Source organism: Pantherophis guttatus, chromosome 1 (assembly GCF_059756535.1).
Source record: "Pantherophis guttatus breed Tessera chromosome 1, ASM5975653v1, whole genome shotgun sequence".
Classification (NCBI taxonomy): domain Eukaryota; kingdom Metazoa; phylum Chordata; class Lepidosauria; order Squamata; family Colubridae; genus Pantherophis; species Pantherophis guttatus.
Window position 1 is genome coordinate 148,619,637 of NC_142063.1, and position 27,335 is coordinate 148,646,971.

The window sequence follows — 27,335 nt, forward strand, 5'->3', positions numbered from 1 at the left end:
TACCCTTGTGCAGATCTGATTGTCAGGAAGTATTCTTTTATTAAGGAATTCGTATCAGGACACCTGTTAAGACGCACTAGAAGAAATAAGTAACCGCCACAATTCGTTTCTTCCATATTATGTCTTCACAGTTTGGGCCTTCATATTCTATGAAGCCAAAGCTTGTTGAATAAACTGTAATAGGTAGGTTCAAAATATAAAATGCTAACTCATAAAGCATGTTTTTCAACAGCTCTGGCTGGATTCATATAAATAAGTAGCAAACGCATCATGCAATGGGTTTCTGCAAATTGTGAACCTGGCCAGCTGTGTCAGTTCAACAGGAGCTTTATGACATCACAATGGGTGGGATAGAGAATCTTCAGTATTTGGTGGGTGGGACTGGAAGAAAAAACCCATGGATTAGTCAGTACAATTGCACACTGCTAAGCTCTCGCAAGCCAATCAGTTTAGCCTGCCTCTCTCATCCCAGGCCTACCACTGGCTAACAAAATATTAACAGAGCAGATAAACCCTTAACAAATCCCTGGAGGACTGAAGGATCACCTGAATCTGTGATGAGATTGGTGTGGGGTTGAAAGGTATAGTCTCCGGTCACTTCTGTTTATAGATTTCTTCTTTCTCACCATTGGAGTTGAGCAAATGTTTAATCGGTTTCTCCTGCTGCCTTTTGGCTTTTGGATAATGCTACGGAGCAAAAGTTGCCTTTTCAAACGTACCCTCTCCCCTCTTCGTGCCATCTGTACTTCCGCTTAGCAACTAACAGATGGCTGGCTCCGTGTTCGATAAAAGAACATTTGGCTGGTTGGTTTATTTCAACATATTCCTTTCTTGAGGCTCGGGTTTTACAGTTAGCAAAGGGAGGAGAGACATCCAGGATGTTCAGAAGATGACATGATGGAGGGCAAGTCGCTAAAGCTGAAAGTGAGTGAAAGACAGGGCTGTGTGTGTGGCTATTCTCATTCGATCATCCTTGCCACTGAAGAAAGAGAGGGGACAAACCAATCCATAATCTGAATTATTGAAAGGCAAAGGTGCCGCAGGACAGCTGGCTTCAGGTGAAAGCAGGCAGGTGGAATGCCAGGCATCTACCACTGGTCTGGATTTCCTCTCTGCAGCTGGCTCATTAGGAGGCCCAAGCCGGGGCTCCCTCTTACTCAAAAGGCAAAGATCGCAGCGGGGAAGTTAGCTCTTGGGCTACTCACATTTCTCTCTCACTCCCTCTCTGCCCGCCAAGCTTTGCAAAGCCTTTTCTGGCAGCTCATTAGGAGGTGCATCGATGCATAAGAGACAGTCATTAGGAGTGTTTTTCAACATTGCCTTTTGATCAGGTGACTATAAGTCTCATGGAGACATTTGCTTACATTGTTTTCCATGAGCGTCCTCTGTTGCTATATCGAGAATGACATGCATAGAAAATGGGGAAAACTAGCTTGACCTTTCCATGTCTCAGGCAGGGAGGGGTGGAGCGTGGCCTCGCGCCATTGGGTTCTCAGAGTTTTGCCTTGATATTGTCAACGGTGATGCCACAACAAGAGCAGGGCAAGGCAATCCCTCGGCAGCCACACTTCATCCACTTTTAATAATTGGTGCCAAGGGCAGAGAGGCTGATGGGGAAGGAGATAATGGCCATGCCATAGGTTTTCCGGGGTTGGCTTTTGTTGGGCAGGCTGGCCTTCATTTGTAAAGACTGCCCCTCTGGGCTTCCTGCTCAGAATTCAATTCTGGGTGGATGAGGTTCATCGATATTTATTTTCACTGGGTAGTTGTGATAAGATTATTTTAATATCCCATGGACTATCTGTTTGGAAAAACACATAATGCATTGTAACATAGTTGGCATTCATTCTCCATCAAAGAATGGTTGGGAACTTCAGCTGTCCAGAATGCTGTAGCACAGGGGTGTCAACTCAATTTCATTGAGGGCCGCATCAGGGTTGTGTTTGATCTCGGGGGGTGGGTGGTGAGGTGGGCATTGCCAGGGTGGGCATGGCCAGCTCAACATAATTCATGTTGGGGGTGCCTATGGCGGTCTGAGCGCTCTGCCAGCTCCATTTTTGGCTGCGATGGCCTCCTGCAACCCTCTGTCAGTGAAAACAGAACTCAGGAGGGCTGCCTGTGGCCCTCCAAAGCTCCATTTTCACTGAAGAGGCACTACGGGCGAGTCCTTTGCTGTTTCTAGGGTAGCCCCATGGGCCAGATCTAAGCACCCCATGGCCAGATCCATCCCTCAGGCCTTGAGTTTGACATCCCTGCTCAGTGGTGGGTTGCTACCAGTTCGCTCTGGATCGGGCGAACTGGTAGCAGCAGCGGGGGAGGCTCCGCCCACCCGCCGGACATCTCTGTGCATGCATGTCCATGAGCGAACTGGTAGTGATGGGATTTGAAACTCACTACTGCCCCTGCTGTAACAGGACTTTGGATTCTGGTTGGTTATGGTAATGTATGATTGCAGTAACTCCTTGGCTAATAAACTCTTTCTGGGCTACCATCCCAGCTGACAACTATCAGCTACAAGCCTAACATGATGAATAAAGAATCTGTAAGCTTCCAGTTACTGCTGAATTACAACTCCCAGCATCCCTTTGTCCTGGCAATCCTGGCTTGGGTAGGTAGGAGCTTTAATTCTGCAACATCTGAAGTGCCATAGGTTGTCTGCCACACTGTCTAACTCAGGATGTGTGAGTGACATGATGTCAGCACATTAATTTCTTCAAGAAAGGCTCTTCCACCCCTTCCCTCCCCTGTTGAAGTGAGAAAATACCTTTTCAAAACCTGATACAAACTTGGGGATATCTTTTGAGGTTTCCATTTGCAGACAAAACCATTTTTCTTCAGCTAAGCCTTTATCTTCACTTGTTAACTTGTTATGCTTAAGGTTGCAGTAAATACCCAAAGTACATTTGCAGGATTTGTGGCTGGGATGCATCCTTCTTTCAAGGGGAGGATGGGTGGTAAGGAGAAAAAAAAAAGGAAGATCATAATCAGAGGTGGATTTCAGCAGGTTCTGACCAGTTCTGGAGAACCAGTAGTGGAAATTTTGAGTAGTTTGGAGAACTGGTAGCAGAAATTTTGAGTAGTTCGGAGAACCGGTAGTAAAAATTCTGACTGGCCCCACTCCCATCTATTATCTGCCTCCCAAATCCCAGTGATTGGGAGGAAATGGGGATTTTGTGGTATCCTTCCCCTGAAGAGGGAAGGGAATGGAGATTTTACAATATCCTTCTCCTGCTACACCCACCAAGCCACGCCCACCAAGCCACACCCAAAGAACCGGTAGTAAAATTTTTTGAATCCCACCACTGATCGTAATAGCTAATATTTATAGGTGAACCCAGAGATGGTTTCTGTGGCTCGGAAACTGATGTAAAAACTTTTGAAGTAAAGTTTTTGAGGGTTAGTTCAGAGCACAGCAACCTTTCTGTTCTCCGTCCCGGAGCCCTTGGATGCTTCAGAAATGGGTGAGAAGCCAGAAACGCATCCTGGTGAGGATAAATTTGTAAGATACGATGGAATAAAAAGACGGCTGCTTTCATAAAGTTTTTATTACTCTTATATTTTGATTGAACTTTGGAGATGCCTTTTTTCACCATTATTAACTTCTTTAAGCACCATTTGGGGAGTAAATGGGATCTAAATTTAACCAAGTGGAGGAAGGAATTCTGTTTTCCTCCTTCGACTTTACATCCGGACTGTGATAAGTGGGCTTTCTTCTCGATGAAGAAATCGGTGGTCTGCGCTTGAAAGGCTGATTAAGCCACAATAAATGAGTAAATAAAGAAGGGCTCAGATTTGGAAGTTTATCAAAGCAGAAATGCAGCATCTTAATCAGGTCTGCTTCGGGATATCTAAAGAACCATGGCATTCCAATTATATAAAGTTCCACGAATTTCAGCAAAGACTCCTGCTGACTAATTCATAGCTTGTTTTCCGCTACATGGCTTTGAGTGCTTGTTAAGGCTAAAAAAGAGATTTTCTGGGGTGGGTGTAGGGGAAGGTGGGGTGGGAAGCAACAATGGTTGCATTTCTCCGCTTCCATTACACTGTCTTATGATAGCCAACAATTAGTTAATCTCCTTGGCAGCAAAATGACAGGATGGGACTTGACCAAATACAATGTGTGGCGCGCATAGACATCCGCCCCAGCTGAAAGGCATTACAATGTTTGTTAACCTTAAGGGTCACTCCTGATTCACTTCTGCAGACAGAAAACAAGATTTATAGAACACGGATCAATACAGCCCAAAGACTTTCGCCATGCAGGATGCTAGATTGAGGCACTTCTCTTTATCAGTTTACCATGACACTAATGTATTTTGCCTGTTTTGCCTGGGCAGTGATGAATCTGTTGGCAAGAGAAAACAAATAAGTTCTGTTGTTGAGAGACATGTTGTCTATGATTTGTCTCAGCAGACAAGCCTGCACACTGGCCAATTCATTTCCTATTTAATTTAAGTGGCATATCTGTCTTCCCCTTTCTGGCGTGTCTTTTGTCTGCAGCACAAACCTTCCCTGGCACTCTCCAAGGGAGCTTGCTGTGGATTGCATCAGACTGAGGGAATCCTCCAATGAGGGAGGCCATTGCTAGCAGTGTTTCCCTTACTTTCATGGTTTCTGATGTCTCCCCTGTTTTTTGGCTGTAGAAGTACAGGATGTGCCCACATTAAAAGGAGGGGGTTGCATTGCAAATTTCACAACTGGTCCCCATCCCTGCACCTGAGTCATTTTTGGTCACGCTGGCCAACCTGAGCAGGGCACTGGGGTGATAGGAGGTGAGCAGTGTTGTCTTCCCATGAAGCCCTTTTCTCCATAATGATCTTCTGGCCACCCTTGGAAGAGGGTACCAAAGCTGAGATCGACCTCCTTTTCCCAAATGTCTATCCAATGAGCTTTTCACTTTCAGGTAGATTGAATATCTGAACCTCTGCTCTTGGGATTCTCATCATGAAAACTTTTGAAGAAAGACAGTGTCCCAAAACAGAAAAATCATGAAAAATCGTAGAAAAATCATCTTGCAGCCCCAAAGCCTCTTGTAAGGTAGCTTGTCTTTCTTCATATTCTCTAGGCTTCTGATCAGAATGGAGCAGCCAGATTGGCCATCAGAAGGAGTCATGGTTTATTTATTTACGGTCACACTTACTGCCTTTATAAATACAGAATGATATGTTTAGTGCCATGAGAGCTAATGGGTAGACTAGGTAGGAAAAGTTAATTAGAGAGATAGGAATGGGTATGGGGGGGGGGCGGGTAAATGGTATGAGTATGCCAAGCTACCTCAAAGCCTTACTTTAGCATTAGAGCCAACACTCTCTTATGATGGTTCATTTTGCTTTAAGTGTGTGCGGGAGATAGTGGCATCGATGTCACCAAGCTTACTTACCTTGACTGACAGTAGCAAATATGCTTGGAGGGGCAGTTTCACTCAGAACTTCATTGAGCAAGGCCCCCTCCCCCTGATGCTCTGCACATCTCTAGTAGATAGATAGTAAATTATGCACCCACAAGGTAAGGCTTGGATTTGCCTGCAGTTGTCATCCTTGCAAAACAGGGTGTCCATCAATCTTACATGCCATTCTGCTCATCCTCAGACAAAATTTATCAGAAAATCTGGAAACTGAGAGATGTCTACTTGCTCTTCACCCTGACCTTTCTTTTCTTCTCCATTCCCGGATCATTCTCCTTTTAAGCAAGGGAGAAAAATTGTTCAATACAAAGAATGAGATTTTAATAATCAGAGCATCATTTCCCAACCTAGGCAACTTGCAGGTGTGTGGACTTCAAATGCCAGAATTCAACAGCCAGCATGGCCATTGATGAGAATTCTGGGAGATTAATTCCAAGCCCCTGGAATTAAACAAGGTTGGAAAACATGGGATTCGAGACTTAAACAGAGATCCCATCTCTGCATATATTTTGCAAAAAAGAAGGATCAGAGGTACCAAATTGGTTTCAAATGAGGCAAATTCATAATGTAATCAAAATATCTCAAACTCCTGAAAACCACTAACACTTGAAGAAAGATTTATATCTAAAGATGGAGTGCCTTAAGTTGATTTCAACTGATGTCTACATGGATTTTGGCAACAGTACTCATTAATATGCATCACACACTTTTTATACACATAAATACACATATTGCTTAACGCATTGTAAGCCGCCCTGAGTCTCTGGAGAAGGGTGGCATATAAATCAAATTAAAAAAAAAAAAAAAAAGGAGTTGAGGCTTTGATCACACCAATTGTGCCCAACATTTTGATACTGTTCCTTCTTCCAGGATGTCTTTTTTCCCCCTTTAAAACTTGTGGACTTCAACTCTCAGGAGCATGGCTGGCTGGGGAATTTTGGGAATTGAAGTCCGTAAATTTTAAAGTTTCCAAGGTTGGTCACCCCTGGTCTAGACTATAACCTTGGGCTTTCTGATAGTTTCCTATTCAAATATTAACTAGGCTTGATCCTTCTTCACTTTTTCAAGGTCAATCAAATTTGGCTAAATGCTTCATTCAATAATAGTAATCTGATCGATGTTACACAAAATCTTTATACAAAGAATGATAAATTGTCTTGAGGTTAGCAAAATTGTGGGAAAAGAAATTTGGATTTGAATTTGAATATCCCTGGAACTATTTGTAGTACAGACTTTCAAATCATCTCCAACAGATAATCAGGAATTGACCACAAAGATAATTTGCACATGGCTCTGCACTGTGATAAAGTGGCAAACACAAATTGTAAATGTTATAGAATGTATTTGAAGAGTTTGCAGAAATTATTATCTGCTACAATGCCTTACCTGTCAATGACTTCTTCAGCTTCAACCACAATAATACACAGGCAAACAATCGAAACAAACTCAAGATAAACCGCTCCAAACTTGATTGCAGAAAATACAACTTCAGTGGTCAATGCTTGGAATGCTCTATCCGAGAGCCTCAAACCCTCACAGCTTCAACCTCAATCTGCCTACCGTGGACCTCACCCCATTCCTAAGAGGTCCGTAAAGGGGGCGTGCATAAGCACACCAGTGTGCCTACCGTCCCTGTCCTACTGTCCCCATTTATTTGTATTCATTTCTTTTGTTCATGTCCATGTCCATATTTATACCTGCTATTTTGTACATGTTTTACAAACTAACAAATAAAATAAAATAAAATAAAATAAAATAATAATAATAATAATAATAATAATAATAATAATAATAATAATAATAATAATAATAATAATAATATCGATTGTGATGCCCAATTAGCTAGTTCTTTGGGTTGAAAGTTCTTGAAAAATTGAGAAAAATCACCCACAAATCTTTTTTTAAATAAAGTTTACTGTGGTTTGTACATCGTTAGCCACTTCATTTGTTTGAAGGAATAAAGATATAAATAAATTAAAAAATGAAAAGAAAAGTGAAAATGCATATTCATTTAATCAGTGGCATGTAGTGTGGAAATTGTCCTGGGTGAAAATTTGATACCATAAGGTGCTGTGAAAAACCTGCCAAGTACAAGATAAATTTACTCATGTCCACCCACAATTTATTAGCTGTATTAACAGTGTTTTAATAATTGTTTTTTCCCTGTAAAAATGTCATTTTGGATAGAAATATTGAACATGGAGGTTTAAAAGTTTTTATTCTGGTTTTCCCTTTTACTTCAGTCACTTTTCTTTTGTTGTAATTATCTATATTTAGTGTTCGCAGGAGATAATGATTAGGGTGAGTGATGATGGAAAGCCACACGGAGCTTTCAGTTGCAAATAAATAGTGTGGCCCTAGGATATATTATTAAATAGAGCGAGAGGTGAAGGGCAAACCTTATCTTACCATTTCCATGCATAAAAAGTAATTAATGAATTAAATCTTCCCTCAAAGGAAAAGAAGAAGGATGGTGGAGGGAATCGTCCTAAAAAATTAGGCTGAGTTCCCAACCTGGTGCATCGTAGAAAGATTTTCTATAATTTCTATTTGTTGTGCTGATTTGGGATGTAGAAATTCTGCTCAAACATACCCAAATAGCTGTAGTAAGAACAGAGCATTTCCCATTTTTCACAGAGAGCTTTTGCCGTGTATCATAGCGCTCAACTGATGCGTAATATAATTTTCTATAACTGAGGATCTGCAAGGTCAATTTAATGAGCTGTTTTTAAGTAAATCTTAATTATTTGCTTTTCAGATTCAAAGTGCATCATGGTTAGGAGAAAAAAATGTTGGAGAATCATTGAGTGTTGACAACTTCTATAAAGCTCGGAAAGGTTGGTAATTATTTTGGAAGGCAAGTTTATTTTTTTTTTAAAAATTTTTTTTTAAACATTTAACTAGAAAACAAAATACCCATTTAGAGTTCACTTCAGTTTTCCTCAGGCAAGCAGAGTCCTCAGGAGGCTTCAACTGCCTCACACGGCATGTAAGATGAATACAGAAAGTAGTTGGAACAAGCGTTATTTACACTACTGAATCCTTTGTTTGCCTGCAAGACAAAAAAATGCAGCTTGAGTTTTTTTTTCTCAGCCAGTTGCAGATCTGTCATTTCTTTATTAAAGCACTTAGTTATATGAAATAATACACTGGATTTATGAAAGGGAGGGATGCATATTATTTCTATTTCAAGTTCTTATTTATCTCCAGTATGAGGAGATTCAAAAATCCCTATTCAGAGAAGATTTTTGGAGACTGCATAGCCAAAAGTACTGTAAAAAAGTTCCTATTAGGATGTCTCTTACTTTAGATTTCCTTTCAGTCTAAGTGTTAGGGTTCCAAGTAAAACCCCCAACGAAATAAAACTCCGAGGCTTGAAATTCCTCAAAGCTACGTTTTATTAGAGATGTCATATTGGCACATCTGGGAAAACCCAAATCTGAAAGTTTGCAGGTTTTCCCCACCCAAATAAAAATTCAAGTCCCTGCCCAACACCCACAAGTCCATCACATGATCCAAACAAACATCGTCCCAACTTGGGATGCCTCCAGTTCCAGCCTTCCAGGTGCAGGGCAAGTTGTCCTTGATTTCTTGAAAAAGAATGTTATTATGACTACCCTGTTTCCCTGAAAATAAGACATCCCCTGATAATAAGCCCAATCAGGCTTTTGAGCGCATGCACTAAAATAAGCCCCCCCCAAATAAGCCCTCCCCAAAAATATTTAAATGTATGTGCAGCTGGTCCCTGCCATTTCCTCTGGTTAGGGCAGGGGTAAGCAACCTGTGGCTCTGGAGCTGCATGTGGCTCTTTCATCCCTCTACTGTGGCTCCCTGTTGCTCAAAATATGTGTCACAACCACCAATGTGCCAGTAGGCCAACCATGGATAAATCCAGAAAACAAAAGTTTCAGAAGAAAACAGAATGTTTAATTCAACTACATATGCTAGTTTTGTGGCTGCTCAGGAAATAGTCAGGCACAGGGTTTTGTGGCTCCCGGTGTTTTCTTTTCTGTGGGAAATGGATCCAAATGGCTCTTTGAGTGTTTAAGGTTGCCGACCCCTGGGTTAAGGTTAGGGAGACAGAGCTGGAAATCAGGTAAGACGGCAAGGGAAGCACCATACATGGAAAAAAGAGTTGCCCTGTGCTAGCAAGGTAGGATAGTTTTACCCCTGAATCCCCATCATAAGTGCACTGGAAGCAATACTATAAGCTCCTATATTAAAGCATGAACCATGCAATGTTGCATTAATATTCAAGAGTTTTGGAAAGGTTTTGAGCTGCAGGGTGAGGTGATGGATAGTTCCTTCCCTTTTGAAGAAGTATAGATCAACCTATCATCCCTCAACCTTGGCAAGGGTGGTTGGAATTGTCGGCTGTCCCAATCTTGGCAACTTTAAGGCTTGTGGACTTCAACTCCCAGAATTCCCCAGGCCTTGGCAACTTTAAGACTTGTGTACTTCAGTTCTTAGAATTTCCCAGCCAGAATTCTGGGAGCTGAAGTCCACAAGTCTTAAAAAGTTGCCAAGGTTGGGCACCTCTGATCTAAGTCACAGATTATCCAACTGCAATTTTAAGATATGTGAAGCTGGGCCTGTTTAGGCCTCACTTGGCAAAGTCTTGCCTCAGATGGCTCAGTAGGCCTCACTGCATTAATACCAAAACTGAGGAGCAGCTACTCTTGTTCTTGGAGGAGAAAGAGCATAGCCCGAGGAATAGTGGAGCTGAGTCAACCACAGGTTAAGGTTAACCTCCATCCCTTCCTCTTTACTACTTCTGGTATATTTCTTCTCCCTCTTTCCCTTCCCCACTCCCTAGCGACAGTAGCTCTCCATTACATTTCTTTTGATTTTGAAAAGTATTTGAAGGTGCCACAAAGCAAACCTGGAACACCTGGAATCCTCATTTTTTCCTCTAAAAATTCTCTAGATGGGAGAAGACAAGAGAGAGAATGGCAAAATACACCCCTCCTGATTTTTATTTTTTTTTTAAAGATGTGAAACATTGAATTTGGAGGCTTTCCTCCTTATGGGTTTCTGGATGCAGAGCCAGCAGAACCTCAGGGGTCAGGTATTTAGCAGGCTTATGCAAGAGGGCTTGGCTTAACCTCAGTAAGACCCTTTGTACCATGGAGGCAATGATACAATTCTCCACACTGAGGTGAAGAGGCAATGCAATTCTCCTCAACAAGGCTCTTCTCCTTGACAAGGTGTCACCTTGAGGCCTCATCTGTCAGCCTCTTCTGGCTATTGAACTGTTGGATAAAGCTTCAAAATGAAATAACACAACCCATTCGCTTCAATTTTAGAACTGAGGGGGGCAAGGAGGACATTGCGTCACGACACAATTTCAAAGAGATGCTTTGCAGAGACCTTCACCAAAGGTGAAGCACCTCTTTGAAGCTCTGCAAAACCCTTGCTACACCTTCAGTGACTCTTTTGTCACCCTGCTCAGTATGACACCTTAAGCAAGGGCTCTCTTGTACACATGGAGTGTCCTCCATCAGCCCCATGGGGAGCCATCACATCTGAGGAAGGCTCTGCTATTAGTCCTACATGATAGATGGCAGCAGGGATGGGGCAGGCAGAGTTGTGCGACTTCAGAGATATGACAAAAGGTGCTGTTCGTTTGTGTTCAAAATAATCTGAAAATAAATCTACTTCTGTCTTTCTGTTGTTCTAAGCCTCATCTGTAGATCTAAGTACTACTATATATGTTTATATAACTCTTTTAATTGTAGATGCCAATGTTACCTTGTTAGACCTTGCTGGCACACGATTCAAACAGACCCATATTTGGGGCTGTTTCATTTATTTATTTTATTTTATTTTTAAAAGGGGGTTTAGTGCAATTTAATTATACTATTAGCTTACCTTAATCCTTCATAATATTTCTGATAAAAGTTGTTTGTTATTATGATGTCTCTTTCTTGCAAACAATTAGATTGCTTTAGTATCAAAGAACAAGATAACTTGTTTTATTACACTTAAAGAACATAGAATAATGATGTTTGATCTCAAAGAGAAGAGCATCATCCAGACTTCAGGCTTATGATATGGAGGCATGGATGCTTGAGTGTTACATTCATTAGTATAATTTTTATGAAAGCAGAATTAACCCTCCCCCCAACAATAGCCTTCACCACGCAGGGTGCATGGTCTCAATTTTTATATTTGCAAAGCTTAATTAAGCCATAGATTCTACTTTGAAAGGCATGCTAAATTTAATGAATCCCTCAAGAGGAATAATATACAACAAAAGATAATCACAACATTCATTTGTTAAACTGATGTATATCTTTAGATTTACAGTTATTTGGACTTTTATTGCATCAGGCTATAAAAGTACAACTTAAACCTATCATTGTAAATATTTATGGAATTTAATCCATTCAAAATGATACCTATCATTATTTTGTACTGTTATCTTGACTGCTGTAACATCTGTTAGCCTAGGAAACTTTTTTGCCTTAATTATATCTCTTATAAAATGGATGTATATTGTGTTCATGTAAAGCCAATTCCAATGAAATCTGTAACACTCAAAAAATAATGAAGTCACAATGTTCAGTATTTGATCTAGTGGTCAAGGCATTGGGCTATAAAGTGTGAAACTGTGAGTTCTAGTGCCACCTTAACCATGAAAGCCAGGTGGGTGACCTTGCGCCAGTCACTGTCTCTTTCAGCCCAACCCATCTCACAGGATGGTTGTTGTAGGGAAAAAGGAGAAAGGTCTGTTGACCAGGCTCACCGGCTTGAGTTATTTGTAAAAATAATAAAGTCAGGATACAAATAAATAAGCCAACAAGTACCAGGCCAGTCAGTGGGGTGTTTCAAAAGTGGGTGAGGCCAAATCTCAGACAACATGAGGTACATTTGTACAAAGAAGGACCTTGGATTAGCTGGCATGTTAAACTGCAGCATTTATGATTGCTCAGTGCCAGAGATCAAATTTGATCAATCCAAGAACTGAAACCTCCCATTTGTCACTTGTTCCCCACCTACAAAATGGAGAAAGAAAAATGGCAAAGATTTTGGTTCAAGGGGTTGGCCATTCACCAGCCACAGGGATGACTCTCCCACTCCCCTCCCCCCTGTCCAAAACCAAAAAGACAGAGTTGCTTTCATGAGTTAATGTAAGTCACTCCCAAAGATGGCTGCTCAAGTGATTATGCTCAGGGGTATTCCAGTTCACTCCATGGAGGGAGTTTGTGCAGGATGCTTGGGAGTATCACAGCAAAAGATAATACAAGTGATCAGTTTGCTGATGCCTCTAACGCCAAGCGACCAGTGAGTGGCTCAGGATTTGTAGCAGTGGTTTTCAGAACATAGGATGGGGGAAATGGAAATAAATGTTTCTGCTGTGTTTGTGTGTAGGTGTTATGACTCAGGCCCAAGTAAGTAGTATTAGACGCAAACAGTTCCAAAACAAACAGACTTTATTAGAAGAGCTGAGAATTAACTCATTCTCGACGTAGTCCAAACTAAATTAAAACAAATTCTTCATAACACAAATTCTTCAGTCTAATCACCAACCTTGGTACAATTAGTCTGCACCTCACTCTCCGATGGCCCTGGCCCCATCTCTGCCTCTGATGCAGAGCCCTCATCCGGGCCTTCCCCAGCCTCCAGGACTGGCCCCTGTTCTTCCTCAGCCTCATCGCTGTCCAACTCCGCTACCAGCTCCACAGGTTGCTGGCGGACCACAAGAGTGGAGTATATGTTGAGCCAATGAATGGAATTACTGATAAATGAAAGTAATTTGTTGCAAGGAATAATTGATTTCTAAACTTTTCCACCCCTGAATATGGCGATGCAACTAATGAAACAGTTCTAAAAAAAAAAGAAAAAAGAAGGGTTAGTTAGATTAATGCAGGAGGTTAGTATTATGTTGGGGAAAGCAATCCACAACTTGCAGGCAACCTTCCAGCCTTAAGCTCCTCTGCTTTTATTGCTAAATCACCTAAGATTGAACCCCTTGCAATACAGAGCAATTTCTATATTAAGAAACAGAAAGAAATAGTTTAATTAAACAGGTGATTATTTCCTATCGCAGTTCTGAACGAACGACAAGCCGAGACAGAGGCTTAATGCATTTGTCACACTGAAATTGGGAGTGGAGGGGAGGAGAAGAGCTGAAAAATACCACCCTTCTCTTGCATTTATGTTACCACCGCATCTCCTACACCTTGGTGGCTAAGATTTTCTTCAAACACATAAGCAAAAGGTCTCCAGTCCCTGATTTAATGCAAAAGCAACATATCATGTTAGCTGTATACAGAATTTCTACATTCTGTGAGCTATCGAATATCACTTGCTAACTAGCTAATTAATTTTATTTTCCCTGTTCCCAATAAATGTTCTCTAGGGGATTACATGGCTAGTCATAAACCCATGCCCAAAAATGGGAACTTCCCAGTGCCGAACTGTACTTCATTATGTTTTGTATTTGTGGTGTGCTAGAATGTTTAGGAAACAAGAAGTGTGAACATTTAGATAACAGTTAATTAGTATAGTCAAGCATAATTGGTTTTCACTTTCCACTCTTCTCTATTCATCGACTGAAGGTAATTATATAATAGCAATCCTTGAGCAAGTTATTGTTACATGGCATCAGAAGATAGGGCTGTTTTCACACTTACATCCACACCAATTAACTGAATTTATCTGAAACAATTTATTCAGGTTGAATCCAATTGAGCAATATTTCAGGCAGTGTTGGGCTGCCCTTACATGGTAGGTCCAAAATATATGCTTCTACCAGTGGACACTTCCTATGCTTCTAGGTGCAGCTTATAGCTTACAAACATAAAACATGTTCCCTGCCCTGAAGAGCTAATAATGGAGAGCTGGGGGTAGGAAGGTGATTCTGTGAAACTACACTAATTAGGCTTTGTACGGTTGACTCAGAAGCACTTGTAGAAAGGAAATATTACATTCTTTCCAAGGTCAAAGTAACTACAGAGTGCTACTTCCCATCCCAGCACATAAACTAGAACTTTACTTTTGAGCAACCTTTTCCACATTTAATTATCTACTAAGGGTTCAGATTTTGTATATTAGCTGAGGAATGTTTATGCACTAGAGTGTTTTGGGAATATGAGAGTTAGTCCTGGCTCCCTCAGAAGACTCTTCATCCAAAAAGGAAGAGCTGGATTAGGTGGAAACCTGTTTTCATGGGGATTGAGTACAGTATCTTCTCTTTTGGGCCCTGCAAGTCAGGTTACTGCTATGAAAACAACACTGAGGCAGAATAATAGAGACAAAATGGAGACTGGGAACGCCGTCTTGTCATGTGATCTCCTAGCCGTAAACTGTAGTTGAGAGAAGAACTGATAGGGGTTACACACACGCACTCATGGGGAAGAGAAGTTGGAAAAGCTGATAGTAGCATTGGAGATTTTGAAGAAAAAATGTCTAGCAAGCAAAGATGGAACCAGGCAATTTGGGGCCACTGAAAAGTTTAATGGTGGTTCAAGACTACCCAACAAGAAGAGAATGATGTGGCCTGGGATTTGTTGTCCAGCTGACGCATATTTCCATAAAGGCGGAGAGGAAGCAAAGATACTGAAAAAAAATATATCCTGGTTTTATTAGTCATGAGAGATTGTCAGCTATGCTTTAATTGAAGCCCTTGATGAATTCTTTGGAGAATATAGTTATAGCTACAACCTGGCTACAGTTTAGGTTACGAACACTATTATAGTAGCAGAAGCAATATTATTGCAAGCAGGGAGATAATTAATCTCAGAATGGAAGAGCAATTGGGTCATAAGGCAATTCACTATATTCCATTTTCCTTAGAAGCTGGACCCCAGAAAACAGAGGGAAGACCTGGAGCTCTGGTTGTATGCATTAGCTGAATGCTGTTTGCATAGTTATCTGAATGAAACATTCAGCTTCATAGAAAAACTAATATCCCTGATTATGCTATGAAGAAAAAAATTGACTCGTTTCACAAGAAGGTTCTTGTGGGCTGCATTTTGCCTCATCAGTTCTAAAGAATTCACATATGGATAGGAATGGCATAAATTGAAGGTAAATGGCAAAAGAATGCACCCATCAGTGAAGTTTTAAGAGGAAGCTCCTTAAGATTAAAAGTCTACACAGGAGTGTAGATTCCCTCTAAGCAGTTCAGATTCCCTGGTCTGGGAGTGGTTGGAACAATCCATATTTGAAATATTTCTTATGTTCCTTTCTCAATCTCTGATTCTTTTTGGAATCCTAAGTCTGGCATGCATGCAGTGTCAACCCTGAAGGTGACCTGACCGAAGCCATCTTGGAGCTTCAGTATTGCCACACTGGAGCTGATGGATAGTGAGGGGGGATTAGAGATAGCTGGGCAGTGGTGGGATCTTACCAGTTTAACAACCAGTTTGCTGAGTGTGCGCATGAGCAGTTTCAAGAAAAGTCATCTTCCGCATTGCAGCCAGTGAGGAAAACAGCTGAGGTGTGGCAATCCACTCTGCTGCACCAATCAGGTGGGCTTCAGAAACAGAAATATAGATGAGTATAATGCAGGGACGGGCAGGTGGGCCCACTTCAAAGTTGGAGCGAACCAGTTCGCTCACGGCTGAAAGTCAGCACTAATGGTTCACCCGAACTGGTGCAAACCAGTAGAATCCCACCACAGTACCTGGGGTTTTGTAGTCAAAATAAAATACTTTTTTTTGGGAACCAAGGACATTCTGACACCTATTCAGAGGAAGGAGGAGTGATGTTACCAGGCAACCAGAAAGCTCCTTGATTGGACCATGTGACTGTTTGGTGAGGGGAATTTTTTTTTTACTTTTAATTACGCCAGGATTTAGTCAGGAACCCTGACATGTACTTTGAATTCTTTTTCATACTTGTTGTCTGCAAATTCTGTTGTTTTGATTCTTCACTTGGACTCCTTCTCCTTCTCCTTCTCCTTCTCCTTCTCCTTCTCCTTCTCCTTCTCCTTCTTTTGCTTTCTTCCCCACTGAAGTGTCTTCCATGCTTCTGTCCTTGGCTTTTCCAAGCTACTAATTCTGAACTCATTTTGGGACAAGATGGAGATATACACCATGAGGTCCTGTGGCAAGAAATTTTTAAAAAATATGGCCTCCTGGCATGTCACCCAAAGTGTAAGTGTGATCCTTAGTTTGGAAAAAGTTATTGAACCCACTTCAAAGAAACAAAGTCAGTTTAATCCTTTTCTTGTGTGAAAATGCCTCCAGAAACACATACACAATTTTCTTTCAGCCCAGGTTTTACGAAAGAACAGTGAACAATGCGTTTTCTCCCAGAAGCCTTCTCTCTCACATCCACCATAATCTCTTGAATACATTTCAATTTGAAATCAATTGGTTTAGAATCTTAGTCATGTTCTAATTTGGTTTTATTGATTTATAAACCTTCACATCCTGTCTTTCTACCAAGGAATCCAAAGAAGCATTCTCCATTCTCCTTCCTTTTATTCTCATAAGACCCTTGCAAAGGCATTCCAGGGAACATTAGGGTTAAATGGAAATTTTAACTTGGCTCCCCCAATTGTACCCAACCTGCAACAAATCTATAAATCTATCAATAACTCCTAACATTGATCTTTATCATAGCCATAATTCAGCTCAGGTGTCAAGTACCTTCGGGATAGATTTTCTCTGATGGGAAAATTTGCAGAAAGGATGAGTAAAGCCACTAAATTTAATCATAATTACACCATGAACACATCAACTGAATATTCCATTAATAGATATTATTCCATCGCAGTTGATACTGTCTGCTATTGTCATCCCCTCAAGATATTCCAAACCAAAAAAATTTAGAACAGGGATTCCAGGAACCTTCTTTGTTGCAGAAAAGTAGAATAGTAGTAGAAGTGGCAGGTGCCTTCTCCATTTCAAAGCTTGTCCTCTGGAACTGCTGTCTTCCAGAAATCTATATGATTCCCACCCTGATGATGTTCTGAAAGGTATTGAAAACCTAGCTATACTTCCAGGCTTCGGGCCAAGGGTGGTGGGTGAGCATCTGTAAAAAGTTTGTTGTTGTTTTGAATGCTTTCTTTTCCAGTCATGTTTGTACTGTTATTTTACAAAGCATTCTAGGGTCAGACATTCTTTAAATTTACTTATTTAATATAAAAATAAAAACAGAAGCTCAAAAACCTGTCTCTGTCCCAACTTACACTATACAAAATGAAAGTGGGGTTATTTTGAGTGTCTTTCTCATGCTTCCTTGTTTCTGAGGATTGTGTAATGTTTCCTGCAAGTTCCCCTGAATCACTTTATATATTACTTAATCTTATTACTAAAGCCAACTGCATAATAAGTCATTATTCAGAGCCTGCTCTCTATTAGTCCCACTGTTTACCTTTCAAGTCCTCCTGGACTGCCAAGGAAAACCAGGATTGAGTACGACCAATGGAAATAGCACTAGCATTTAGACTTATATACCACTTCACAGTGCTTTACAGCCCTCTCTAAGCAGTTTACAGAGTCAGCATATTTCCCCCAACAATCTGGGTCCTCATTTTATTGACCTCAGAAGGATGGAAGGCTGAGTCAACCTTGAGCCGGTGAGAATCGAACTCCTGACTATGGGCAGAATTAGCCTGCAATACTGCATTCTAAACACTGTGACACTATGGCTCTTCATGAGAGAGGTTCTAGCTTCTTTAACTTGGAGAAACTGAGTTGGGAGAGGGGACCATGTGCTTGACACACTGTAGGTCTTCATTGAATCCAAGTCCTGTGGCATCCAGATGAGTAGGAACATTTTGCAGAGAGCATTGACAGTCTTCTGTGGTTTCTAGATCTTAAAGAAGAGGCTGATTTTCTGCAAGGCAGTCTTCTTTTCCTCCAAAGGATGGGAAACTTTTTAGTCTTTAAAGCTGCCTTTAATATTTTGGGATATCTGAGGGATACAATGAAACCAACGTTTTTTGATAAGCGTCTCATAAACATTTGGTTGTGACACTTGGAGATACAAAAATGAATTTGTCACCCTTAGATTGTCCTACAGCTATAAATTCCCCATCCTCTACTCAGTGGTTATACCAATCAGCTGTCCACTGAAGATGCTAGGGCTCATTCTGCAAGAAATATACACCTTGGAAAATCTCATCCCCAAACTCTGGAGAGTTATAACAACAACAATGTGGTACAATGAATAATCAATAAAATGAATTACCAATAAAATCAACAATATTGATTAAAACCAACCAAGACAAAATATACATATAAATAAACATCTGAAGCCCAAATAGACAGCTGTCAAGGAATTTAGGAAGTAAGAGATGTAAAAACGTTACTCAGCCCTGGGAAAGTAGAAACCATGAAAAAAAAAAAAAACCACGAAAAGCATGAAAAATAAGAATGACTCAGCAACATTAATTCCTGAACACCTGATGTTACAGTGATGATATCCAAGATTACACCTCGACTCCTGGCAAACGAAGTGATACCAATAAAGGAGAACATTTGCACTGATGATGTTACCTAGTTGGGTAATAAAACGTCTGCAAGAAAACAGCCAAGGTCAGAAAGCATCAAGGATGCCTTAAACTCAGTGTTTCTGTTGATGTCCTGTCTCTTTACTTGGAAACTCTAGAGGTTCAATCACTCACTCACTCACTCACTCAATCAATCATCTAGGTGTTTGAATGAGGAACTAGCTTCAGTTCAACTGTAGCAAGATTGAGTGGCTTTGAGTTTTAGGTTCTTCAAATTCTAGGAACCTAACATATTCGTTTCTGAATGGGATGGCACTGCTCCAAACAGGCCTGATCAACAGTTTTAGGATTCCCTTAAACTGTTAACTCCTGCTTGGAGAGTGGGTGGCAGCAGTGGTCAGAAGTCCTTTGCACAGCTTCATCTTGTGTGCCAGTTGTGACCATTCCTGGACTGGAGGATTTGTTCTCAGTCACTCATTCCCGGGCCGCCTCTTGAACTAATTGTTGTAATGCACTTTGCATGGGGCTGCCCTTGAAGACCATCCAGAAGATGCAACTGATACAAAATGCAGAGGCAGGGCAATTATTTGTGCTCCTCAAACAATGCATGTTACACAGTAGTGGGTTTCAAATATTTTTGCTACCAGTTCTGTGGGTGTGGCTTGGTGGGCATGGCTTGGTGGGCGTGGCAAGGGAAGGATACTGTAAAATCTCCATTCCCATCCCACTCCTGAGGGAAGGTTACTGCAAAATCCCCATTTCCTCCCGATCAGCTGGGATTCGGGAGGCAGAGAATAGATGGGGACGGGGCCAGTCAGAGGTGTTATTTACCGGTTCTCCTAACTACTCAAAATTTCCACTACCGGTTCTCCAGAACTGGTCAGAACCTGCTGAAACGCACCTCTGATGTTACACCTCTGTTCTGCAAGCAGCATTGGCTACTAGTATCCTTTCAGGTACTTCAGTGGAAGTCGCTGGTTATGATTTACGAAGCCCTATATAGCATGTGGTCCAGGGGTGGGTTCTAAATTTTTTTACTACCGGTTCTGTGGCTGTGGCTTATTTTGTGGGTGTGGCTTGGAGGTCATGTAACTAGGTGGGTGTGGCTAGCTGGTCAGAGTCATTTCTGGAAGGTCCTCACACTTACGACCAGTCCTCGCACTTGCGACTCGACTCATTTGTTTGCTTTTAACACTGATCAGCTGTAGGACGGCCCTTTGAAGCCCCGCGGCAAGAGTTTAAACAGTTTTTTTCCCTCTAGTCATCATCTGGGACTCAGGAGGCAGCAATAGATTGGGGGTGGGACCAAATAAAAGGTAAGAATAATGTGGGGGGGTGGGGGGTGGGAGGGCGGGGAGGGAAAACCGGTTCGGTGATGTCATATCGTCACCGCTACCGGCTCGGCGGAACCGGACCGAACCGGGAGGAACCCACCACTGATGTGGTCAGGATATTTGAGGGACTGCTTCTTCCTGGTTGCATCTACCTATCCCTGCAGGTCCAACAGGCGAGGCATGCTGCAGGTGCCATCTCTGAAGGAGCTTCATCTGACAGGAATCTGGAAGAGAGCCTTTTCTGCCACGGTGCCCGGATTTTAGTTTAGGGTTTAGATTAGCCCCATCTTACTGGTCTTTTGGGATGCCCTGAAAACATGGCTTTACTATTGCATTTGGGGCTCTGTCTGGTGGCAGTGGACGGCCTCTTCCATGGCTAGATATTGCTGCTGGTTATGGTTATTTTCCTGTTTTAATGCTGCTTTTATTCATGGTATGTTTGTATGTTTTTTATTGTTTTGTCGTTTGGATATGTTTTATATTGTTGTGAGCTGTGCAGACTCTCTGAGGTGACTTGGGCAGCTATACAAATAGTGAAATGAAATGAATAAATATATTGGATGATTTCTATACCCACTACCTCTTTTCAGTCTCAAATTGTGACATCACCCACGCAGTAACAAAACTTGTCACTGCAGTTGTTAAAACTAGGCAACAGTTGACTTCAGATTCAACCTGAACGCTCAATGTCCTTGAACTGTTTTGTTTTTCTTTCCTTTCTCCGTCTCCTCCTCCTCCTGTATATCCTTACAATATGATTATAATAAACAGCTGAATAGATATTAAATAAGAGTTCTCAATTATGCTCAATGAATTCCAGCAGAATTGTATTATTTTAGCTAGAGCTTTGCATTTCATCATATTTTAAATTAAACATTTAGACATTAGTATTTTAATACTTTAATAGATTGTTATACAGCAGTAGAAGTTTGTACAAACTTAACAATTAAGCATTTCTCACAGTTTTCACTGTCATTCATACTTTCGATACTCCAGGTCTTAACTATTGTGGTTAACATTCTTCTCTTTTGTGTAAGTTGCTCAGTCTCTTTTACCCCCATAATGTCGTTACTGAACAGTACCTAAATTTAGCCATTGACCATTATAAAGGATTTGATTGTTTGCTATGCACATTAAAATACACATACCCGTGTTTCTGGTTCAGAAATGTTGGCATGCTCAGCAGAAAAACAAGGGCAGCAAAATTATTGGATTCTGAACCCAATATCAATTTTGGACATTGGAGGAAGAGGATCCTACATGTCCAGGAGGGGCCTGGATATCATGGCCTATACTGAAGTCTCTGGAAAGTCACATGCAGCCCCAAGGCTGTCAATTGCCACTCCTGTTTTAATCTAGGCTCAGTTGAAATTAAGTAATTGTTTTCTATAGTAGATATCCTACTGCATGCCTGTACAAATCATGAATCACCAAAGAAAGACTGGCTTTCAGCAGTGAGGTAAAGCTACTGAGCTATATATGTCTACCTTAGCTCCCAAAATCCTTTAAGCAGCAATAGCTCTGTAGATCAGGGGTCTCCAACCTTGGCAACTTTACGACTTGTGGACTTCAACTCCCAGAATTCCTCAGCCAGTTCATGCTGGCTGAGGAATTCTGGGAGTTGAAGTTCACAAGTCATAAAGTTGCCAAGGTTGGAGACCTCTGCTGTAGACTACCTGGGTTGGTCACCAACACAGAGAAGGAGGCTGTTTCAAGACCTGATAGGCCATAATATCAGGCTGAGACTATTGCCCAGTTTCATGGGTCACAAGAAGTGCTTGGAACATCATTCCAAGTCAGTAAAAAAAAAAAAAAAAATCCAACAGACTGTTCCGTACTACTCAATTTCTCAGCAAATGTTTAAAAACAAAATGTACCTATAAAGATTTTATACAGGTAGTCCTCAACTTACGGCCACAATAGGACCAGAATTTCCATTGCTAAGCGATGCAGTCATTAAGGGACTCGCATTCAATTTCACAAGCACTTTTGCTGCAGTTGTTAAGAAAACCTGGTTTCCTCTGTTGATTTTTCTTGCTGGAAGCCGCCTGAAGAAGGTCACAAATGATGATCATGTGACCCCCAGAATGTTGCAACCATCATAAATACTTGCCAGTAGCTAACTGCCTGAATTTTGCTCCATGACTGCAGGGACCATGAATTAAATTATGGTCCTCATGATATCTTCTGAATTGCTGGACTCTAAGCAGCTGAAACTAGTAGAGGTGGCCACAGGGTGGCTAGTTAAAAAAAAGTTGAAACCAGCATAATTGAAGCCCTCTGGTTTTGACACGTGTTGCATATTTAACACATTTAAAAAATGGCAAGGCTCCGTTTTTGTGGTTATGGCTACTATCTTGATTTTACTGAGCATCTCTGTATACGCTGCTGCCAGACTGGTCAAGGGGGAAGGGAAGATGCTGGAAGATAGGACAACATCAGTGATACCGGGAATAAGTGGAATAACATCTGAAAGATCATGGATTTCCTTCTGGAAATCTTTTGCGTCAGGAATTTGTATGGGTGAATCTTGATGTTCCAATCAAAAACATCACACTTAGCCCTTGCTTCTTGTGAGGTTTTCTAACCATGAAACTAGAAGTGAGTCAGTGAGAGAGGTGGAAAAAAACAACAACTGAATTCATATTTTCACAGGACCGGAGATAAAAGCTGAGGATTGAAGAGACAACATTTGAACCATTCTCAGAACATTATGGAAGATGAAACTTGAAATTTAAAGTTACATGACATTGAATCAAAAGCAATGGCCACACACTCATTTTTAAACAAATTGTCCCTGGTCTTCCATGTCAGCCAGAATCACTGCTTGGTTTTCATTTCAGTCTGACTGTTATCGGAATGGAGGGCAGACGATGTTACCGCTGGGTGAAGTATTGAAGTGGCTGGATGAATTTGGATGAAATAAGCCTACTTCTCTACACTTAAACCTTTCAATTTAGACAGAAGGAGCACTGAAACATCTACATTTCTCCTGAAAGAAGTTGTGTAACTTTTAGGTGTGTTGAGTTATTTCCTAGAATGCATTTTAACATGTGGTTGGTGTTATATGGCTTGAGCAGTGGATAACAAGATTGATTATTAATTACTAATCATGGAACTAGCTCACCTTATTTGTAGGGTCAAAATTTTGTTTCTGTCATATTTTTAAAATTTGGTTCCAAAATAAGCTGTTTTATAGCCTATGGCCGTGATGGCAAATCTATGACACGTGTGCCAGAGATGGCACGCAGCACCCTCTCTGATGGCATGCGAGCCGTTGCCCCAGTTCAGCTTTGCTGCACATGTATGCATGTACCTACTGCCGGCCAGGTTATCTTCAGTTCTCTGATGCACATGCATGGGAGGTGGGGCGCATGCATATGCACGGGGAGCCGGGGTGCATTCACGAGGCTGCACATGCAGGAAGGGAGGTGCATGTGGGGGACCACATGCACATGCGCAGGGGGCACATGCGGGGGCCACACATGCATGCATAGGGGGCAGGGGGCATGCAGGGGGCATGTGTGCATGCATAGGGAGCGGGGTGCATGTATGGGGCCACACATGCATTGCATTTTGGGGGTTTGGGCACACTTTGGCCACTCGGTCCAGAAAATGTTAGCCATCACTGGCCTATGGATTGGTGAGGTTATCTTTCTAGATGTGTCTATATTTTTTAAAAGGGGTAGACTTTAAAATCAATATATCTGTTGGGCCACGATTCTCCCATCTTCAAGGTTTTTTCAAACCCCATCTAACATAGCACATGCTGAACTGTTTATTTATATACCTATGAAACATGCTATAGCAGGATCAAGCTTAATCCCTAAAGAGCCATTAACTTGTATTATAGTGAAGTACTTATTACAGTGGCATATGTAATGGATAATATTTGTTTACATTTTTAATTACTCACATTTTCAGCCAAGAAAATCTCGGAGGATAATGCCTCATTTACAGGAGTGTCCTGGCAAAAGACAACATAATGTAATCACACATTACCAACAATTCCATGACAACCAGGCAATGGTTTAAATATGAATTTCAAATAAAGACTTAATTATAGTATGCTATAAAAACAAAATTAAACAGAGGAGACTAGCACACAGCTTTCCATAAATTAAAGCAGCACATCCCTTTTCCTCAAGAGCTGGGAGGGATCAAACACTTGTGAAAATTAACAGGGAGAAGAAAAAGGGTTTGCTAACAGAAAAGAAATGTTGGATAATATCTGGTTCAGTACCTCCACAGTGAAATAGGTTCTGAAATGGAGTTAAAATCAAATCTAATTTCACCAGTACAAAAGTAACATGAAATAATAATTTAATCACTGTCACCCAAATGTAAGATTCAAAGTATTCTTAACAGAGCGGTACAGGAAATTCAGCAATTCATTTGCTGACACGAGGTGGGAGGGGAAGATGTTGTGGGTGAAGATTGCAGTTGCATAGAACTGTTTCTTGCCAATGCCTACAAATGAGAACTACTTGCTCACACGGTGTATGTACTATATATGTGTGATGTGGTGGGGTAGAGTGTCTGTCTGTAGAGTCCTTGTCTATAGTTTCCCTACTTGAAGGAAGCCATTCAGGTAAGTAATGCTTACAGGATGGCCAAAGAAGCTCCAGTGAGTTTCTAGAGTTTCTTGAGAAGATAGAGCTGGTCTGGGTCGTTAATAGAGAAGTTAGTCCAGAAGGTCCAGTGTCTAAGTTGCATCATATTGTTTTGGATATAGACCGGAGGTTCTCAACCTTTCTGGCTCTGTGGACCAGCAGTGGCAGCGGTGGCAGAAAGGGAGAGAGAATGGTCTTGTGCATGTGCCCACCGCTTGTGCAGTTGGAACTTACTGCCCTCGCACACTGGCCTACCGCTTGTGTGGTCTGGTTCCCAGTGGGCCATGGCTGTGGAGTCGGCCACAAAACCGGGGTTGGGATTGCCTGATGTAGACCACCAACCAGGGATGAAATCCAGCAGGTTCTGACAGGTTCTGGAGAACCAGTAGTGGAAATTTTGAGTAGTTCGGAGTGGCAAACTGGCAAACGCCACCTCTGGCTGGCCCCAGAGTGGGGTGGGAATGGAGATTTTGCAGTACCATTCTTCCAGGAGTGGGGAAGGAATGGGGATGTTGCAGTATCCTTCCCCTGCCATGCCCACCAAGCCATGCCCACAGAACCGGTAGTAAAAAAATGGATTTCACCACTGCCACCAACTCAGAACTGAAGTGAATAACTACTGTAGAATGATCTAATGAAACAGGTGTAGAAAGAGACCCTCTGAAAACATGGAATAACTCTGAAAGAAATATGGGGGTCCTATAACTGTCAGTCTTTTAATCATACAGATTCCTGATGTACCTTTCTAAATGCCGTATTAGGAAATGACTACTAATCTAATTAATGATAATTAATAGACATGCCAGATGTTGTTGCTCTTTATAATGTAATCCAATTTACAGATCTCTATACCTGTCCAGGTGTGCTATTTAATTTAAGACTTGGAGCATTCTTAATTTGCTTTTTTACCCTATTAATACATCAGTCAATAACAATGTTTTATGGAGTGCTTATACTTACTTAGCTCTAAGCATACAATCAGGGTTAACATTTCTTGTAAGGAGGCCCAGTAATTGAAACGGTAAATTTCAAGACAATAAGAAATAATGACTATGATCTTGGTACGTCAAATTGACAAACTACGATGCCTTTCCTTACCAGAAAATGAAATTATTGTTCCGGTTTTTTTAAAAAAATGGCATATTGCATGAAAATACATCCCAGTGAAATCAACAAGGTTTGACTAAGGCAGGGTTTGCAAACATTTGCCATTTACAAACATTTGGTTTCATGCTGTTCTGACTACTTAGATTAGCTTCATTAACTAGCTTTGAGGTCCAGGCATTTGGAAAACAAATACGAAGTTCAGCATTTGAATACTGAGATTTTTTTTTTTTTCTCCTGACGGGCCATGTAGATTTACTGGCTTGGTGGAAATGCTACGTATGCTAAGTCAAATAGTACAAGGTGAAACTTCTGAGTTTCCTGGATAAACTATTTAATTCCATTCTTAAGTAGGGTTAATGCAACTTTACCTGTTTCGAGAGTAAAAGAATAAAAGAAATAAAGAACGCTGAGCACCAATGCTTGGGAAAGTTGCCTATTGGTTACTTTCAACAGAACGGTCCACAAAGAGTATAGAATTGGCAGACTGAAGGTGTTTCTGCTCCGAATGTTGTCATCTATCTAGCTGTGGTGCCTTCTGAGCACCTATCAGCATGAAATAAAGTTTTGCAAGGGATCACAATACTTAGTTTGTGTTAGAATAGATGAGCAAGGGTGGAGTGTGAGTCTTAGGATAGAATTCTGCAAGTAATCTAAAAGGCCTAAGGTGTGCATGGAGCTGTCCTAGAATCTCCCTAGAGGGAGAATTTATGTTCCCCCTATGCCGTGTTGCCACTGGTCTCAAAGCAAAATCTTTTTCAGGATAGACTCTCCCATTGCTTTTCTGCAACAGGTATATAAACAGCTTTTTATTTTCTACTGTATTAGAACCGGGGAGTCATATTTAGGGGGACTTATACTAATACTAGGCATGACTGATCTAGCAATGAGCAGATCTAGAGCACCAGTGTCAAACTCATGGCATCACATTGCCATCACGTGATGTTTCGTGATGTTTTTCCCCTTCTCAGAACTGGGCTGGGCATGGCCTGCATGTGATGCATTTGGCCTGCAGGCTGCCAGTTTGATACCCCTGATCTAGAGTCAAATGTGTCGGTGGAAGAGGCAGCTTTTTCAACAAGGGCCAAATATTTTTCCTGATCTATGGCGACTCAAAAGCTTCTCATTCTAGAGGGTTCCTATAGTCTTTCATTCAGGCTGTCTGTATTTCTGAAGTCTGAGATAGAATGGGCTTAAAGGATACTTTCAGAACAGGTACATCTTGGCCTGTGATGGGTTTCAAAAATTTTTACTACCGGTTCTGTGGGTGTGGCTCGGTAGGCGTGGCATGGCTTGGTGGTCATGGCAGGGGAAGGATACTGTAAAATCTCCATTCCATCCCAATCAGCTGGGACTTGGGAGGCAGAGAATAGATGGGGGCGGGGCCAGTCAGAATTTTTACTACCGGTTCTCCGAACTACTCAAAATTTCCTCTACCGATTCTCCAGAACTGGTCAAAACCTGCTGAA

General features: G+C 41.4%; 1 protein-coding gene across 11 annotated transcripts in view; it reads left to right on the top strand.

The window, feature by feature from the left end:
* Nucleotides 1–328: 328 nt before the first annotated feature.
* LOC117670919 (uncharacterized) overlaps nucleotides 329–27,335 on the top strand; it is a 92,770-nt gene continuing 65,763 nt past the window's right edge. For 3 of the 11 annotated variants that reach the window (XR_015731138.1, XR_015731139.1, XR_015731141.1), the window contains exons 1-2: nucleotides 329–581; nucleotides 8,163–8,241. The gene's annotated coding sequence lies outside the window, so the exon portion shown is untranslated. Of the gene's footprint in view, nucleotides 582–4,903; nucleotides 4,987–8,162; nucleotides 8,242–22,804; nucleotides 23,260–27,335 lie in introns of those variants that run through there. The other 8 variants (XR_015731142.1, XR_015731144.1, XR_015731143.1 and 5 more) reach the window with 7 other exon arrangements.